Here is a 20,542-nt window from a genome sequence, read left to right on the forward strand (position 1 = left end):
GCTAATTTATTCCTTGTGTTCTTTATGAATTTCATCTGTTGCCAAAATGGCCCTCAAATGAGGGTAGTCAAACGAGAACATTTTCTGTTAAGCATCCTGCATGTATTCTGCTTTTTTTTTTTTTTTTAAAAAAAAAAAGGCTTTGTTTTATGAGGATTTTTTTAAAGCCAAAGAGCTCTGAAGCTTACCATAATTTACAGAAAACTTTATGACTGGGAGTGGGTGGGAGGAGAAAAAAAAAAACGAAAAAAAAAAATAAGCCAAGGGAAGGTGAGATCTTTGAATGAAATAAATAAAATGAGACCAAGCCAACTCTTCTCTAATAATGCTTGGAGGGGGAGACGGAGAAGCACTAACAACATATTTCCCAGGTTTCACCAGAGTAAAACTAGAAACAATCTTGGCAGCGGGTGACCAGAAAAGTTCTCATGTTGGTTCCCTTCATATTAAATATTCTTATTCAAACATAGAATTAATACCTTTAATTTCATCAAGACAGTTAAGTCAAGAATAAGTTTTTGTCACATGTTTTCTGCTTAAATATTGAATAGAAAGGAAAATGTAAGAGGGATGTTAATCAGACTGAGAAGTTTGTCCTGTGCAGAGAAATATGTGAAGGTTTTGTGGAAACGCACATGAATAAAGAAGTGTGAATAAATGGTGGGATATTATTAATCTTTAGTTTGAAATGTCTGTATGATGAGTTGTACTGGTTGTGCTTGATTTGTGCCAGTAAGATGCCAGACAGGGATGCCATTTTCATGCTAATTTTGCTGTAAGAGAATATATGCCATCAGCTATCCTTCCGAATGAAAGCAGCAATTACTTTTGAAAGTAGTGAAAATCCTGATAATCTGGGCTAACAAAAAATTACAGAAAATATCATTTTCTTCTAAGGAAAATTTAGGAACTGTTGAAAAAAGTATATACCTCATAGCAATTTTTGTCACACCACACTTATAAACTCAAGTTACCCTCATTGTTATGAGACCTGTAAGTTTCTTTCAGTAGCTGTTCATGTGTAATAAAGATGCACATTAATATTGAGCACCTTACGACTAGAAGCAAGAGCTAACAACTTCAGCGACTGCATGCCTTGTACTTTGCAATCAACCCATGAGGCATGTAAAATGAAATTGAATTTCAATGGAGTAAAATACGGATCTATAGGAACTCCAAAAAACAGTGCCCTGCACGAGTACATAGAAGTCTAATGTGTGGGATATGAGTTTGCATGTTTTATCCAAATGTGCCCCTAGAAAAGCAGAATTCCTGCCACCCTTTCTGGTGGCTAACAGTTTTTGAAGTAGTTGCAGCCTGTTGTTCTGGTGGCACGAGAGAAAGATTTTAGTGACTCCAGTGTAATCATTCCAGATGTGGTGGAAATGAGATCACGTTCTGGGCCTCCTTTTATAGCTGTGGTGAGGTACAAGATTGCAAAGCTTACACAAAAGACTGTGCCAGCTCAAGAAAGCTGCGCTTTTTTTGTTGTTGTTTTTTTTGTTTGGTTTGGGGTTTTTTTTGTAATAAGTAGTCTACTTGCAGTTTCCTAATGCCAGGCCAGAGATCTTTATCATTTGCAAGGAAACCTGTGGTTCCCTAGTAACTCTCAGTGACATCCCCTCATCCCCAACTACAGGAGGTGCCTTTCCAGCTGTACAACAGGTGACCCAGGGTGCTCAGAAGTTGAATGTGATCTTTTTGGCTACACACAAAGCACTGCAGCCTCCATGCGCAAGGGTCACATAGAGTGAAAGGAAAAATACTTCTTTTCTTTGAAGGAACCAAGAGTATCTTGACTGACCCACTGCTGGTTCACCAGCGGCCTATGAACAGCTATGGCTGTATTATTTTCTTTGCCAACATGACACAATTTCTGTCCTCTACCTTGTCTATGGAGGTCTGTGTATAAAGGATTTTTTTTTTTGCAATTGGTAGAACATACTTAAAATTCATTTAGCACATTTTTAGCCTAAAATGACTTTTTAAAGGTATGTAATAAAACAGATGTGGGCTGGAGCTTTAGTTTATGGGGGAAGAAATTGCTGTATGGGATTGAAAAAGGTGAAAACCTATGGGGTTTAAATTCTGAAGCCACAAGCAAGGACATTATTACTCATTGGAGGTCATTTTTTCAACCCAGAAAGCAGTAGTTTTATTTATGAACTGAAAACTGCAGTCTATGTACATTTTATTATAGCCTAAAAAAGTTCTTCTAAGAAAAGTGCAACACCTCTGCTTATCCACTGTGAGAGCTTTTCGTTAGATCATAACGGCCTGATTCTGTCCCATAGCTACAGTGGAAGGATAGGGAACAAAATCAGCAGGACTGCTCATGGGGGTGAGTTACTCACAGTGTAAGGACAGACCTGGGCTCCAAGATATGTAACCACCAATAGCAGCAGTTGTGGGACAGTTCCAGGAATAATAGTTGCAGTCATTTAAATAAGTGTAAGTGGAAAATTGTCCTCCATTTTTGCAATTTCTGTCCCTCAGATGTCTGCATTTAATAATCACATTCTAGTATTCTCATTATTGCTCATGAAAATAGTACAACTTTCTGGTCTGCTGAGAATGCAAGTGGGGCAATTACTTAGGTAAAGACAATTTGACATTTTGCTGGGAGAAACTGCCTTCTGACAGAAGAGAGAATGCAGGAAATCCTCATTTCTGACAAACCCAAGAAAAACGTGAGATTTCACGTTTTGCTAAAAAAAAAAAAAATTATATATCTCTCTCTATGTATTTCTCCAGCCCTGCTGTAATTGACACCAAATGTTCCTGGCAGCGACTGCGTTCCAATTGGTTACTGCATCTCTACTGTGCAAATTGAAAACTACACTTCTCTCAAAATGCGTTTTAGTACAAGGGAAGCAGTTTGGAAAACAGCTTTATTTTTATTCTTAAAGGCTGCTGATGCATGTCATTTTGACTTGTAACCACTTTATGAAGAAAAGATAGAGTTGCAAAACGGAATACATTTTCAAAGAAGACCACAGAAAAAGGCTGTTTTTAATAAATGATACTAGATCTCTTAACAATGCTGATTACAAAAAAAGGTAAACTACAATAAAAGCCTTATAAGTATATAATCCCACCTTAAAAATATATTTGCCCTTGGTAATTAAAATCTTGACCTCTGCAAAGAAACCACAGCGAATGTACTTAAGTGAAAACCTAAGGACCTTGACATTTGTTTAGTGTATAACCACACGATCTCCCAGAAGTACTGAAGAGGCATGCTACTGTCTGATTGCATACAGCATAGTAAGACATTTCAACACAGCTAGTCTAGACCTTGAAAAGAAATAAATAGATCAGTTAAAGCGGAACAATTTCAGTTATGTCTTTTTCCTCGGTTTTGTTCATTACCATTGTTTTTAAAGGTTAAGGTAACATACTTAAATATTTTTTTTAAATATGCAAAGTTGATGAACTGAAAAAAATCTTGAAGTCTCTCATGCTGTTGTTTATGTAGGTGGAACTAAAGGATATGGTTCCTGACATATTTATGAGATTCCTGTGTCAGCTCCTTGTCCAAACCTTCATTTTAAATAGGTCACCCTTAGCTGTATCTGAACTGTGGGACTCTGGGTACTTATGAATACAGGTGGGGAACAAACCAGTGTTAGCTTTCTTCCTCCTTCTCATATATTGTTTCCAGGCAAAGCAGAACAGTCCTGAAGGCTGTAATGTAGGCTGGAGTGTGTTGGAAGTCTGTGAGATCAGGACCTTCATACCCTTTATAGACAGATTAGGCATAGCCTTTTCCTCAAGTTTTCCTTGGGATGTATCAGCATATCCTTTATGATTCTTACTCTTTATCATGTGAAAATTATTTTGCACCATCCAAGTTTCTCAGCAACATGGTACTCTCATGGTGCACTGAAGTACTGTGGTTGACAGAAAATAGCTGGAAGACATTTGAAATAATAAGGACTTCTGTGATCTGAATTTTCATATATTTGCTTAGCCCACATGCAGAACTCAATGCCAGAGAGCTCCTCTACTAATTGCCAAAACTTTCTGTAACTTGTTTAGGAAATACACTGGATGATATGCCCAACAAATGGGCACAAGGCACTCATAGCAAATCCGGTCTTGCCTGGAGGTTCATTAGAGCCAAGAGAGTGCCCTTGATGTCATAGAATCATAGAATAGTTTGGGTTGGAAGGGACTTTAAAAGGTCATCTAGTCCAACTCCCCTGCATTGAGCAGGGACATCTTCAACTAGATCAGGTTGCTCCTTCCTGTCCACCTGTTGCACTAAGCTCTGTTCAGCAGATGAAATAATTAAGTCTTTTGTTTTTGAGTGAAATTCTGTTTTCTCCAAACGCTCTATGAAACAACTGCCTGGGCTTTTTCTCTGCACTGGTTTGATGGAAACAGATACCTGACATACTGCAGGAATTTTTGAGTTACTGAATTAGTAACTAGACTGTGTGTTGCTTAATTTCCAGCTTGACTGAGTGTGTTATTGAACTAGATACATCTCAGATTTTATTAATGTCCTGTGATAGCATAGAAAGTTTTTTTTTTTCCCACAAGGAACACTATAGTATCTGTAGCAATTGTGGATAATATGACCTAGTTATTGGATATTAATGTCACTCCTGAACTAGGCTGGCTTTGCTTTCTGGACTAATTCCTAGTTAAATTAATTAGGAATAGTTTATCTTGTCACTATCTAGCTGGTGATCACCAAAAATGTATGAAATATACTAAAATAAGTCTTCAGCATAGACTTTGAAAGCATCATATTCCTTGATCTCCTCTTGGTCTCTCCTCCCACTATCAAAGCATTCAAGCCTTTTACTATGGTGGGGAAAGTTCTCATCTATAGATACAGCTGTACATTAGATAATTCTCCTATCATGACATTGAACTCTGAAGTGAAATTAGGACAGGAAGAATGCATGGATTATTTGTATCTAATCAGATGGTTAGATATGCATGGCACCTTGAAACTTCATTTACTTTTTCAACAACATGCATTACAAATTATGCTATTTTCACATATTACTTCACCTTTTTTTAGAAAATGGCAATTCTGCACTTCCTCAGAACCTCTGGGCAAAACCACAAGAGAAGTCCTTTGAAATGGCTTTGTGAAACAACAAAATTTGTTCTTTTCTTCAAAGTCGCTATCTCAGTTGTGGCAAGCTAATGAGGAACGCAAAGCAGAAGCCTTGAAGGTCCTCGGGCAATTCTGCCTTGAAAGACAGAAAAATGAAGTGACTGTACAAGATGCTTTTGCAGCTGCACTTGGTTGAGGGTCTTTCCTGAGCTGGGGAGCTTATGGTGGCCTTGGTGCCAGAGGTGGGTTGGATTGCTTTGGAACAAATCTTTGCCGTCAGCTTCAGTCAACGGTTCTGTTTTAATTGCTCTTTTTGGTCTTGAATCCCCAAAGCGATACATATTTCCACAGTGAATAAAAAGGACCGGCAGAGCTACCATTTTACCTACATAGCTTACCAAAGGAAAACTAGACCTTTGATTGAATTATTACTAAAAAAACCCCACAAACAAACAAAAAAGAAATTAACAATTAACTCTGTTTTTCTGTTTTCTAAGTATTAATAGTTAGTTTACAGGCATTTTGTAGCCACTGAAAAATTACTAATGGTAATTGCATTTGATCCAATCATATTTGAAACTGAGCTAAGAAAGTGAAAGATTCAGCAGTTTGTTGAAACAACTAATAGTGATACATTTGACACACCGTGCTGTAATACGTATAGGAACTGGTTGACTTGTCTCCATGAAGATTGTTATAATAAAAGATTTCAATGGTTCCATAGTTACACAGTTGTAATTTTCACAAGCTCATCCCAGAAAGTTAGACACTCACTTTACATTGAAAATTAGTCTCTGAAAATCCCAGTTCTAACTGAGAAGTTAACATAAGTGCTGGATTTTTAATATTCTGAAGAGACTTGATTTTCCAATTATGTGTCTGGTCATTGATATAATGCATCAGAAGGATATTTTAAAATTAATGCCTTGTGCTTCTGTTTCACAGCATTCAAATTCTTTCTATGATGTTTATTGAACTGCAGTGCAGATGAAACAAAATTCTAGAATAAATTTTTATCTGAATAATAAGTCTCATAGAAATTCAAAAGTGGTGCAGGAAGGTTTTAATTTTAACATTTTAACATTTTTAACATTTTTATTGCAAGAAGACTTTAATGACTTTGCTTTCTTGGTTTGTTTCAATTATATAAAATTTCTCTTACAAAATGATTAATTTTCATTTTATTATATTCTACATTTAGGTTTAGGAATAAATCATTACGAACCATTTTATTGGGACAAGTTATTAATTTTGAAAAACAATACATTTGAATTGGTGTGATGTAAATTTTCACAAATTTTGTCCTTTGAAGAACTTCTAATTTTGACAATTTTTATTTTGTAATATCAGAGCTAATTTAAGCATGAAATTCCCACTAAGTCTGTGTCTTTCACATTGTTATGAAATCGTTAGAAGTGTTGAATATTTTTAGATGTTCAATGGGATTTGTTGATCTTCCAGGTATGAGTTTTCATTTTTCAGTTTGTTGTTCATTGTTCAGGGATGTTGTTTGGATTGCAAAAATTACATTTATAATTCTGATCTTCAGTTTCACAGTTGCTGTAACACAGGATCAAACACATTTATGGTTCACTTTCCATCATAAATTTGAAGATACGTTCTTTACTCTGGTCAAGTGAAGCTGGATTGTCAGGAGTTAACAATGATCTGTCTGAAGGGCTGATACAAAAATTGAGTTCAATTATGTAACTCTCCCTTAGTTACTGAAGATTTTATTCCAGAAGCATTTGTAAATTTATATAATATATAAATTCACTACTCAGAAAAAAAGTTAAGCTTACTTTTTTTCCTATGCAGCACATAAAGTTGTCTTCATCAGGTTTCCTCAAAACATAGAATAGAGTGCCTATTTATCAACTTTCCCAGTAAGCCCTTTTGTCCTTTCATTCTTAACAGCTCTCTTGAACATGACTAACTTCTCAAACAATAAAACTTCTCAAAAGCATCTCATCATCCTTTTCCCTTTTCTTTTGCCACGATAGCTATAAAAAAAAACATAAGTGAGTAAATAGCTATAGTTTTATGGCTGTAATTACTACCTACCAGGCTGCTCATAATAGTTTTGTTGTTTTTATTGCTCTCTTCTTGGGTTTATTGAAGCCACCTTTTTCCCTGCTCTACGTTCACTTTCTGGCAGATGATAGGAGGTTTCCTGGCACATATTCAGGAGGCCAGAACTTTGTTTGTTTCTAATTTCTACCAAAAAAAAAAAAAAAAAAAAAAAGTAACAATTTTTTGGGGTTTCTGGGGGCACAGATTTGAGATTAATTTTTTCAGACTTTTGTTGTTGTTACTGTTATTGGTTTGTTTGGTTTTGATGTTGGGTGGTTGTTGTTTTTTGTTTGGGGGTGTTTTGTGTTTGTTTCTTTTGGTTTTGGCAGTTGGTTTTTTTAGTTTTAAGGCATGGAGTATTACTATTTGTGTCCAGTTCTGCTCTTGGGAATTTCAGTCGATGTCAAGGTGTCAACCTGGAAGATTAAAATTGATTACATATTTAAATGCTGGGATTAGAAGCATCAGTCAACTGCTAGAAATGTATTTTGTTGGCTTCATTACAAAAATTAGTAGAACATATAACACTGCAATTATTTTAGGTTGAAAATTATGTAAATATGTTAACGAGCACAGTTCGGTTATTTTCTTTCTTTTGTAATATTGTTGTTAAGGGCTGGAGGCAGTGAGAAATGGTCAAATTTACAATTTGAGCACTAATGTCTTTTAAATACAATAGCTGAACCCTCCAAACTCCAGTCTGATTTTATTAAAGGACTGTAGCAGAATGTAAAAATCCGCACATTACACTATTCTAGTTTCTGGTGGAAAAAATATTTTGTGCATCTACAGGCAGAGTTTTATTCTGGTTTGCATTACGCTATTTTAGTGAAAGCAAGAGCATATAATTAGATCCAGGTAATACTTTCTTAGTTAATCTGTAGGCAGAAGCTCTGTCTTGTTAACTCCCTACCCATGAAAAATTCAGAGCAGTATTTTGGTATTGTGTATTTCTTGCTAAGGATATATTGTGATGTTCTTCCATCTGCAAGGAGTTTCTCCTCAACAGACTGTGTGTAAGTAAAATAACACAAAATTCCTCTTATCCTACTCAAAGTTGAACAGATCAGAAAAGAGACTAAGAACATTCAAGAATGCAGAAATACTTCATTATATTTATTTGCATTGATCAGTAAATGATTTTAGATAGCGTTTTTCTTTTTTTCAAGTGTTAAGGCAAAGTCAACTCACCTATTAAATGGTTTAAGTACAAATTAAGTGTTGGCATTTCTTGTCAGAGTTGGTATTCCCAAACATAAAACAGCAGTGATCTTTCAAAGGCAGCTATTAAGGCCAATTACTGTATGCTACAAATCTGTAGTAAGAGCATAATGTTAGTCAGAAATAACAACTACAAAATTACAGGAAGTGGGACTATGTAAGCAGGAATTCTAGCAAGAAGAAAACCTGATGTTCACATGCAAATAACTATTTAGAGACAGAAGCTGATTATTCATTGACTGGATAGCAGAAACTGCAAGGGAAAGTCAGAAGAGCAAAGCAGTATAGTAAGTCTGGAGACTAAATTTGTGGGCTGCAGTTTCCCATAGTGAGCCTTGTCATTGCTAAGTGGCAGCTGCTGGTCCACAGAGCCCACAGGACTTTTCCTCTCTGGCTAGCAGAAAGCCCAGGCATGATGCTGGACATCACTTACTCATTTTTCCTTGTAGAGATTGATAGATTGATGTAGCCACATACAAGAAAGGGTGATCTAAAAGCCTTTTTTAAAAAAAAAATAAAAAAAAAAAAATAAAAGGACTTTTCTCTGAAACTGGTGCCATCCCTCTGAAAATAGCCATTACACCTCCCCCTTGTTCATCATGTGCTTATGGCAGTCTAAGAAGTGGCACCCATTTGCACAGTGGTTTTGCAGAGTTAGGGTCATTAAATATTTTCAAGACAGGTTTTGGGAGCTGCAGGGAAAGGGAGGCAGAGCAGTGGTTTTGCTGGATACTTGTTCTACAAACTTAACTCGAAATGTATGTGTACTTTCACGGTTTATGGCTTACGCATTAGTAAGGGTTGCAAGGGTTCAATAACGGAACTCAGTTAATAAGTGTGCAGCCCTGACACTGGTTCTGACTGACAAATGACACTGCTGAGGCAGAAATTAGAGGTAAGTGGAATTTAGCCACCTCTTGTTTTTGGCTCCTTTTCCAACAGAAAGAAAAAGGAATTGCTTTCGGTTTTGTTTCTCAACACTTCTGAGAATATAACTGGTAGAACTGTAAATTTTGCGCCTTCTTTTCATACAAGGTCACTTTACTTGAATGAAAAATTCCAGCTGTTTTCACTTTGCACCTTGAAAATCTAATCTGATTTGTCCCATGTTTCCTTTGGAATAGATGTGATATGTATTTTTTAGAGAAAACTGAAAACTTGCATCTCAAAGCATTTAGAAGTATTTTAGAGATGGATCAACACTTGGTGTGTTTAATCAAAATGTTTATTAGACAATAGGAATAGCTTTATTCAGATGCAATTTTCTTTAACTATGTTGGTATTAAGGGAAAAATATTTGTAAGTTTGAAGATGTGTTCATGACTAATATTAAAAGTCAATTTTAATAAGAACATATCCGAATACATAGTCAGCTGAACCTGTTCAGCTAACAATGGTACAGAAAACTTCAGGGGAAAAAAGCAAGACTCTGGCTAGCTATTTCTGCCATGCATCTGAGATCATCCAACGATGTTTCTTTAAGGAAATGTGTTATTAGGGCAAATGAGATAGAAATACTGTAAAGTTTGTGGATTGGCCAGAGCAATTCTTGAGCAGGATAATCCAGGGATGATATCTATTTGCAGAATGCTACAGTAGTACATGAAGGGAACTGATTATTCAGTGATGTGTTTTAAGATTCCAGGCAAAGGGCAATGGGAATGTTTTGTGTTGGAAAATTTGGTTAGGGCTTGCAATTGGGCATTTGGCAACAACGCATTACACCTATGTGAGCAAACAGGTCTAGGTGTTCAAGTGAATAGATTCACACAGAAAATAGGAACTTGTTTAGGTTTCCACAAAAATTGACCTTTTTCTAACCTTCATGCTGTTAAAAATGTTTTTGGTCTGGGGTTTTTTTTTGGTTGTTTTTTGTTTGGTTGGGTTTTTTAGGGGTCTGTTATTTCTGTTTCTAAAAATGGTCAGAAATATAAATGCTACTGTAGCCTGAGAAAGGAAAAAATTTGTACATATTTCTAATGCATAGACACAGACAAAGGACATAGTGGAAAGCTTGCAAGGAAGGTCACTCTTGTGATTCAGTCCAGTTTTGCATTCTCAGGATGGTTACATACTTTGGACAAGGTTAACATAAACATCCAGTCATTTGAGTTGTTATTCAAGCTGAAACGCTGACCATTTGTGTTTTTTTCATTAGCAGATCTGTTCTTGAAGTTTCCAACCCCATTAATTACAGCCAGACATTTGGTTTTTGCATAACACTTGATATAATGAGAAATAATCCCCATCTGGGCACTTGTGAAGAGTAATGGCACATTTGCAAGATATACTGCAAGATTTATAGTAGCATCTCCTAATATCTTGCAATAAGAACGACTCTATCTTACTGAAAGAGGTAAATTGGCACAATTACATGATATGGCAAAGTTTTACAAGATATCTTATGTTATCTGCCATGAAAACTATGAAATTATTGCCTGTCACTTTTGTGTGTTTATTACTGATTATTCTGCAAGGCTGTATTTCAAATCTGCTGCTTGTGAACACGAACAGATCCAGACTAAACAGGATACAGCTAGAGATGAAATATTGTGTTTGCTGAGATATCAGCATGGAGACCTCAGCAATTTTTTAAATGGGAATATTGAATTATGGGTGCCAAGGGCTGAGAACTCAGAAGTAATTGTAGTAATATAACCTACATTTCAAGAGGAAAAATGGTTGTGCTGCAGATAATGATCCTTCTGAATTTGAAAATCATGCATCTTTCTGCAAATATGAGAAGACTTTTCCTCTCCATTCCCATTTATGTCTTTGGCAGAAGCTGAGGCTTCATGTAGCCATGAGGAATCAAATATGTACATGAATATCTCACTAGCAGACTGCTACCATCTGCTTCTGAAGCCCTTTAGCAACCTGTACCTAAATAGCTTCTGGCGCATACTCTCATCATCACCACAATCACTACCTCGCATTCTTTGGGTTTAGAATAACCTGTCAGCCATTTCCCACCTTCTAAAACTTCTTATTAGTAGAGAGAGAATTTCATCCATTGGCACCTAAACCCTGTGAGATACCCAGTGAGCCCAGAAAACTAATGTGACAGCACCACAGAATCTGACTACACCATAGATGGCACTGGGGGCAGCCAGTGGTCTCTAGACGGTAGCAAAGCTAAAAAGAATATATACTGCTCTGATTTACAGGGACAAGAGTACTTGTTTGGTTATCCACGATATTCCACAGCCAAACAACCACAGCCAGCTCATCCCGAAGAGGGTTATATGATTTCATTTGCATTTGGTCTGCATCTTTGTTTTTCTTCGTTATTGCAAAGTAATACTCCATCTTCAGTAGCTGAGTACCAGTCTCATATCTTTATTCAATGTTACATTTGTCCTATTTGCTTTGGAGAGCCTAGTGGAAGAAGAAAAGTCTAGTCACATCACACACCTCATCCCCTTCTCTGTGTGGGCCACAGCTCTTCTGCCAACACCTCTTGCCACCTGGCTGGATGCGTGCATCAAGGACATGGCCTGCAGGCTTCAGTGGTGTTTTTAGGAAGATCTGCTGCCCTTTTCCCACCACTTCCACTCAGAGATTCCTTTGTCTTAAGAGGAACTTTCAAGTATTCACAGCTTGCTTATTAGGGAAACAAAGTCATCTGGTATAATGAAAAAAACCTCATACTCTGTGATATGACTGTAAATAACTTCACTTAAAATGAAATCAAAGCCCGTATCTTGGGACAAGTATGCCAGCTTCCAGGAGAAGATGGAATTTTTTCATGGCAGTCTTATCACTAGTTTCCTAAATGAAGCAAGATAAACAGAAGAAACTCTTTCATGTGGTTGCTGTGACTAAAGCAAGGTCCTCAAGTTGGCAGCCTATGGTGGGGGGGGTCAGAGTGGAAATGAGAGCTGGCTTTTTTCTTTCTTTCAGAGAATCCTGGTGCTGTTTGTACATAGTCTGTCTTGGTGACTGGCATATGCTGGAATACGTGCCGTCTGTGGGCTTGGAAATCTCATGGCAGTAATCAGGAGTGCACTGGTCCTTATGGCAGGCATCAAATGGGCTGCTGCCAGGTCTTTGAACTACAAAAATAAATAGAGAATAGAACTGCATTGTATTGGCGAAGCCTGAGGCCCAGTCGTCTGTCTTGGAGCATGCTCTGGTGAGAGTGTTTAACTTGGAATTTGTCCATCACATGTGGTAGCTGCAAGAGTGGAAGAACAGAACAATGTTAGACGGTACATTTAATAGTGTGTTGGCTTAACAGTCCTCAGGAAACTGTTACTCCCATTTTCTCTCCCAGGACTCTGAGCTCTACCCTCTTTGCTGAGCTTCTGTGTAAATGGATGTATATATCAGATAGTGGAGTTTTTTCCCTGATCCTACAAGGAACCTGTATGTGCATGTGTTCCCCAAAGAAAGAGCTCTATGCACACATCTGTAACATGTGGTTATGGCCAGAACAGGACTTGTGTGCAGTTTTACTGGCAATTTTGACGGGTCTGGCTTACAGATTGCTCTGGGTCAACTGCTCTGCCCCTGAGGACTTGGGAGCCAGAAGAGAGGAGCAGCATGTTTGTTGGTTTTGGCTGGAACATGTTGTTTTGCCTCTGCCTGTTGTGGGCAGTCTGTGGAACTACAGCCTCATCTTTCCTTCCTCAGTTACGTTTTTACACCAAAAGGGAGAGTGTCCTGCCAGACCCTCAGTGTGCCATAGACCTGCCTACCTACTTCCCTATCCATATAACTGACTGCTAAAACTGTGTGTGTGTGTGTGTGTGTGTTTGTGTGTGTGTGTGTGTGTGTGTGTGTGTGTGTGTGTGTGTGTGTGTGTGTGTGTGTGTGTGTGTGTGTGCAGGGGGTATTGCTGGAAAGGTGCATCATGGCTTTCATGTGCTGTGCATTACAGAGCGTTAAGCATGTTTTCATGGCTGAATGAGTCTGTTACAGATTATTAGACAAAGTTTCTGAAGAAAGAAAAAATTACTATGAAAATTTTCCAACAAAGCAGTACTGCAGTTTTTATGTATGTCTTTCTTATTTCCTCCATAAAAGGTTTTTGGTTTGTTTGTTTTTGTTTTTTTTTTTTTTTTTTTTAATGCATTAGTTATTTGTCGTAATGTTGGTGAAAAAAAGGAGTAGAGAACTCAGGAAAGGATAAATTTCCTAGTACAATCCATTTGTTCGTGTCACTTTGAGAATGCAAAACAGCCATGAATTCGATTCTTGACTCCTCCAAGTTGTCAGAATGGCACAAATCACTGGAAATGCTGCTTTGCATTCTCAGTTACTGGAAAGTAATTCAGAGTAGCTGTGTTCAGATTTGAGATACATTTCCAGCATTTTTTTAATGATCAGACTTTGTTCAGAAAGAGAGATACTGGAGTGAAAATTTTGTGAGTTCTCAAGTGAACACTTTTTATCAAATTGAAGCGATTTTATTTAGCTTTAAAGCAGTGACAATTTGTTCATCATAAAATTCATTTGTTGAGAACTTGCTGGCTCCGTTACTGTCCAGAAGCAATGTGGGAAATGCCTGAAGGAGACGTGTTGTGTAGTACCTGAACGTGAGGCGCAGTTCTCCTTTTTGCCCGCTCTGCAGTGGTGGCCAAGCCAGGGGCCGGCCGTGGAATTTGGGGCAGCAACAGCTGCTGCTGCCAGGGTCTGCCCCGGCTTCCTCCCGAGGAAGGACACGGCAGCATGCACATGTTTTCATAATGCTAATTAAAAAATAAAAGGAGGATACTGTAGTCTTTGTTGAAAAAAATTAGGGAGGAGAGGGATAACTTATGATGATGCTTGCTTGGCACGGTATCTGACCACTCTGAACCGTAAGCAATCCATAGTACAGTAAACGTATTTAATTAAGAAAATGCAAGTTGTTTCATTCTGGTGAGTTTCAAAGATTATGTCATTCCCCTTATTATTTGTATCAAAGAGCTTTAGGTAGAAGATGTAACCGTCTTTACTCAGTGCCATGAAGCTAGAAAGAGATTATTTTCATCTAACATAGCTGATTTCAAGCTTTTAATAACAGCTCACTGGTCTAGGTTTTGCATTTAGCTTAAAGGCATGTTCATCACTTCCAGTTGAAGTAACATTTACCTAAATAATCATCTGAATGGAAGAGTTAACTCGCCTTTGCTTATGATCCATATGCTTATTATCTTGCTGTGTTTTCTTTCTCTGCTGTGGTTTCCTTCTGAGGTACAATGGGAATATAAATACATTGAAAAATGCTTACAAAAAGCTATCTTTTTGTGATTTCTCTCCTAACTGAAACCAGGAAATACTAAAAATATCACATATACGAGGTGGTAGTGGAGAACCTGATTCCTAGAACAAATCACTGTGCAAGTGTGTGACTGAACAGAGTAAGTTTTGGGATTTCATCTGCAATGGTATTTGAATCTTCAGTTATTCACCCCTTATAGAAAAACTCCATGAAGACTGTAGGCTGGCAGGAGAATACTTGTTCTCTGAACTTCTGTTACTGACAAGTGATGTCATTCTTTTTTCTTGTTTTCATTGTACAAAATAGTACCAAATGCCATCTCCCTGTTTGAGTACATGAGATGAATGAAGAGAATTTTTGACATAAGCCTCCAAAATCAGGCTCATGAATAGATCTTGAAAGATAGAGCTCTGTAATTCTTTCCTCAAGGAGACAGACTTCTGTAGATGTTACGATGCGTATCTTAATTTCTGGTAATTTTCTATATTTAAATGGTGAACTTCAGTCTATGTGGTATCAGGCTGGTGGCTTTCTGTTGAAATGCCCTGACATACTTCTTTTTTCTGACACTGTTTACCAGTCATGCCTCAGAGCATGCTGGTGGAAATAACCTTGTAACAGAAAGACCCTAGGCTGTCACTGTTTCTAATTTTTCAAGCAATACTTCTCAGAAAAGCTTTTATTTTGTTTTCTCAAGCTCCCTCAGATAATTTGGTTTCTTATAAAATCCAGAAAAAATTTTCAGAACTGAAATTTTTTTAACTCCTAGAATTTATGATCTGCAAACGTAATATCCATCTCTATTGTTTTGATTTGTACACCATGTTTTTTTAAATATTCTCTACCCTCAAAAACTTAAACCGGTGGTTTGTTGTGGTAGTATTCATACCCAATGTACCTTTCCAAGTTTTGAAAGTAGGCTAAGCCTTTTCTTTATTCTTTTGGCTTATAGCTGTTTCAAGTGCTCCGTAAACAATATATATATATTTTTACCATCTATATGTCTGTTTTTCTGGTCAATCCACTATGTCAGCTAGTCTAGAGTTTTCTTCGGTCTCCTAGGTTTCCAAGTAGCAGTTTGGATTCGTTAATTCTGCTCTCTCTCACAGAAAGAGTAATTCTAGGATAATCACTGCGCCCAACAGGATGAAGCTAAAATCATGTGGCATGTGTACCTTTGCACATGAGAGTACAAAGTCTCTGTGCAGCATCTTGGGTAAATACAAGGAGACTGCGTAACTTTGAAAATGTTTTCTTTAATTGATATGGGAAGGGATTGGGGTTTCATTATTTCACTTTAAGCAGTAGACTGTTGTGTGTAATCTTAAGATGATCTGATTTACCTGATATTTTACTTTTAATTCCTATTAATGCAATAGATAGCACTGAAGAAAAAAAGCTGAACTGGAATTATAGCATCCACCCTGTTCTTACTTCAAGATGAAGGAATTTTTAAATTAAATCTAAAGAGAAACCATAATTAAACGCTTCAAAACTTACCTGATTTTTCATAAAACTTTAAGTAATAGATATATTGTTTGCTACAATACTAATCACAAAGCTATCCCTCACAGACTCTGCCTAATTTTTTCTTAGTAATACATGTATTATATAATTAAATAACCCAGCATATTCATCCTGGAACTCATAGGAGACTTGTTAGTTCAAAGACCACTACAGAGCCAGCATGCATACATTGTTGTTTCATGTTTTTCATTTTTATGCAATGAAAATTAGTAACTAAGAATAAATTAAGTTACTAATAAATCTTCAAAGCATCTTCACTCTCCTGATTTTCATTATCTAATTGATAATTGTGCAGATCAAAGATTCTCTTGGTACTGATCTAGTTTCAATAAATGAATGGTAGAGCCAGTTACACGTTTGTGTATAGATGAAGAACTAAAAATGCATTTTAAAATGGATGCAAAAAAGATTTACATTACATTTTAAATCTTTTTCCTAAATCATGTTATTAACAATATAGTGAAAATATTTATAATTAACACAATCTATTCTGCGAGCTACCTGCTGATTTTTTTTTATCATTCTTGAACAGAGAGGTTTGTCATTCTCAAATGCACTGTAATTAGACAATTTGGATGAGGAATTCTTTCTCATTACCTCTGTTTGGGATTAGGAAATGTCCTTACATTAGGTACATTTACGGAACTTTATGAGGCTGTAAAGACTCAGCTAACTCAAAAAGAGGGAGATACAGGTATTGAGGTTGAAAGAGTTATTTGCTAGTCTTAGGGTGATCAAACAGATTACGCATTTAAAAGTCCTGTTAGGCTTCAGGGATTTGCAGATATTGAGACTAAAAGAGTGATGTCATGTACGTAGCTTTTTAACAGCTGATACAAGCCATAAACCATGTTGCTGTTGGAACATATAATTTAATGTGCTGTAGAAGATAACACTTAGACATGTATATTCACACTTGGACACATCAACTTCCTCTGCAAAAGTATTACATGTACAGCTGAAGCTGAAAGCATCTCTGTGTCCAGGGATGACTCTGGACTATGTGTTTGGATGAGGCTGAGGCTCTCTCTTGCCCCTCCTGACAGGGACCCAGCTGCCTTTGCCTTGTTACACCACACAGGTCAACACTCCAGCAGCAAAAGCCACATGGGGGCTAGTGCTGAGGATCCCACTGTGGAGGTTCAGCATCCTATTCTTGCATCAAAGAGGACCAAGTTATGCCATATTCCCGATATGAAGCCACTTTTTCTTAGTAAGGTCTTCCATCTTAGACCTACTTTTAGTAAAGCTACTCATCTTCCCCCAGCACAAAGAATTCTCTTTGTTGCAGGTACCCACATGCCTGTAATGGGTCTGACCAGACTGGTATTTTCTCCTGGGGCTACCTCTGTCTTTTTCCATTTCAGAGCTGGTAAGAAAAATTTCTAGGAAACATGCATATTAGGGAATGCCAAAGAGTCCAATTTTGGAAAAAATATCCCAGTCTGTTCAGAATGATACTTGTGTTATTTTTTTCTTTTTGGTTTGCCATGTGTTGTGTTCCTTAGAAAGGCTCTATCTTTGCTTTGCCCTGTCTGCAGCCCTTCACCCAACAAAGCACCCAGGGCAGAGGGCAAATGAGAAGTTTAGTCCTTCCCTGTGAGTGACAGAGCATGGACAGCTGGGAGAAGTTTCTGAAATAAAGGTGGAAGGAAGCCCCTGATGAAGCAAGGTGCAGAGCTAGGAGTGACTGTGATGGGCACGGGAAGGATCCCACTGCCAGAGGTGAGGGAAGGAAAGCCGCTCCTCTTAGGATATGGAACAGTCTGGGAAGTCTAAAGGTTGCTGGACTGCAAACATTACTGGAGGAAAGTCCCTGCTCTATAAAAAGACAATTAATACAGCCAGATGTGTTTCGGATCTTATGTTGTTTTTTGCCTCACCCAGTTTTCACTGTTGTTTAAAAATTTCATAGTTGTAGACTTCCCCCTCTCCAAATTACAGAACCTAGCTATCAGGATTCATAGCTCTTCCTGCTATTTTTGGGGTGCTTTGAGAGTGGCACGGGGCTCTGGGAGATCTATTTAAAGTGTGCCCATTGTAGCATATTGTCTTGCAGCCAAAAAAATAGGTCGTTCTGGCTAGAAACCAGGAACAGAAATTATGTAACACTGAGCATATATAAACCCCTGAAATTCAGCTTACTTAGGATTGTTAGTGGTATATCTAAAAGGAGGGGAAAGGAAACAAAATGTAAGAGATAGGAAGGAGAATGATGTGAGTTGCTAGTGCACAAAGCAGACTTGGAACATGAAAGAGTGAAGCACTGTGCCAAAGTCATTAGATGATATAAGCATAAGGAAGGAAAGTTAGCCAGCACTTATCTTCATTTATAAATAATGCTTCTGGACACTTCTTCCCATCCCCATTTAGAGACAAATATTCTGCTGTAAAGCAGACCTGCTCTGAACATCAGAGTCTCACTTACCCTGGATTAACCTAGTGGTTCTCTGCAGGATATGACGAGGTCAGAGCAACAGAGTAAATCTCCCTGTTTTGAGTACATCAGGTGTCAGTACTCTGGGGCTGCACTTTTTGATAAAGGTTGTACAGAGAACAATAGGAAGACATGAATGCTGGTTAGTCCCCTCTCATGAAGGATTCTAATCCTAATGAAGTGAACTCGAAATCTGTTTTAACTCAACTTTAGCAGAATAGGCCCTCCAAATGTGAAATAGGAATTTGAACAAATATCTCTAATTGACTCCGAAATTTTCAAAGCAGATGTGGGCTCTGGATGCCTTACAGCCAATTAGTGATAATGGGAAGGGGTCATCTGTGACCCTTACAAGGCTTTGAAAATCGCTGTTGCAGTGTTTAACTCGACAGAAATCACTTGTATTTGATGCAACTCTTCAGCATTGTTCAGTACTTTACATTGCAGAAAACTTAGTTATTTTTTTCCTAAATGATCACAGAAATGATTTGATTCAGAGATTCCCATATTGTGTTGAGATGAGTGCTAGCTGGGAAGAGAGCCAGTTAACCTTTGGGCAGATTTTCCAGAGCAGCAGAATACAGTGGGGCAATATTTCTACCTTTAAGAAGCGATTACATCTTCAGACTTGTGAATGTAGCTCCCTCCCCAAAACATTTGTGATATGTCTGCTCACAGTTAACAAGCTTAAGTCAAGCTTCCCTGAGCTTCTGCCTGGTGTTAGTGTACTAGTGGATAAAGCATCAAAATACTGTGGTCACCCATACTGATGGTCTATTAGAGGTTCATGGGAAGCCAGCTGGTTGTCAATAATGTTATTTTTCCTTATACCTAGTTGCTGAGTCATATAAAGGAAATATTAAGGGAATAACATTAAATAATTCTTAATGTTACTTTCCAAAACATTTGATTACTTAAATCTACCACAGAATGGTAGTCAGAGGCAAATGTGAGGGTATGATGCCAGTTGTGGCAGCTGTTAGAGAGCAGGTAGACTCACTTCAACAGTCTGAATTGAGTTTTAGGAGTTTGGGCTATGAAAGTGTGAGGACTTCCCAGCTTTTACTTAATGAGGAACTTAATGTATGAATCAAAAAAATGACAAAGTCCTTCAAACTGGCATCTATTTTATAGGCTCATAAATGTGCATGTATTATTTTGTTTGACCCATAGCTTCCATCAATGCTTAAGGAGACATGCGGAACAACGCAAAACTGAATGTTCTTTGGGTTTTCCTGTATCATTAAATGCAGGTATGGCTCTCTTACACTTGATGCTGCTCTGATTACACTATGAAACAAACTTCTGTCAGGGGTTCTGAATATACACTAAGTACCATAGCGGGGCAAAGTATTTTTAATTAAATAAGAAATACACATAAATTAATTGTTATTTGTGTCTTGCTTTTGATCTTCAAACTTACTCAAAGTTCTCTGAAGAGCTCAAACTTCAAACAGGATGTTTTTTCCCAGTGAACTGAATTTCACAGAAAATGCCAACTGATAAGATACCTAACATATTCCTGTCTACCTGCTTGCTTACTAGAATATATGGGTTTGAATTGTCAAGACATCCCAATAATTACTTCTTCTGGCTAGAGAAGAATTATCATCTCCTGAATTAAGGAGGAAGAAATGAGGAATAGATAGAATCTTAATTTTAAAGCACTTTTGAAATAAATTCAAGACTTATTTTGAAGTCCAGTCCAAAATCTGCCCTCTGGTCTGTTTTATCCCACCTGATTTTAGCCAAAAGATTCACCTGGGATTAACAGATGGGAGTCTAAAAGGCCTTGAAATATAAATTGAATCATCATGAGAAGGTGCTTGGAGTGCCTTGTCTTCTGAGGTGGGAGGAAAGAGGGATGAAATCTGTGCAAAACTTGCCTGGTATTATGCAGAAATGCAGTCATGAGTCCTCAAATGATTTATTGTCATGGGATTACCTAAATGTATTATCCTGTAGATGCAAAAATGGGTTGAAACGATTACTGAAAAGT

This window comes from Patagioenas fasciata, chromosome 4 (genome assembly GCF_037038585.1).
Source record: "Patagioenas fasciata isolate bPatFas1 chromosome 4, bPatFas1.hap1, whole genome shotgun sequence".
NCBI classification, from domain to species: domain Eukaryota; kingdom Metazoa; phylum Chordata; class Aves; order Columbiformes; family Columbidae; genus Patagioenas; species Patagioenas fasciata.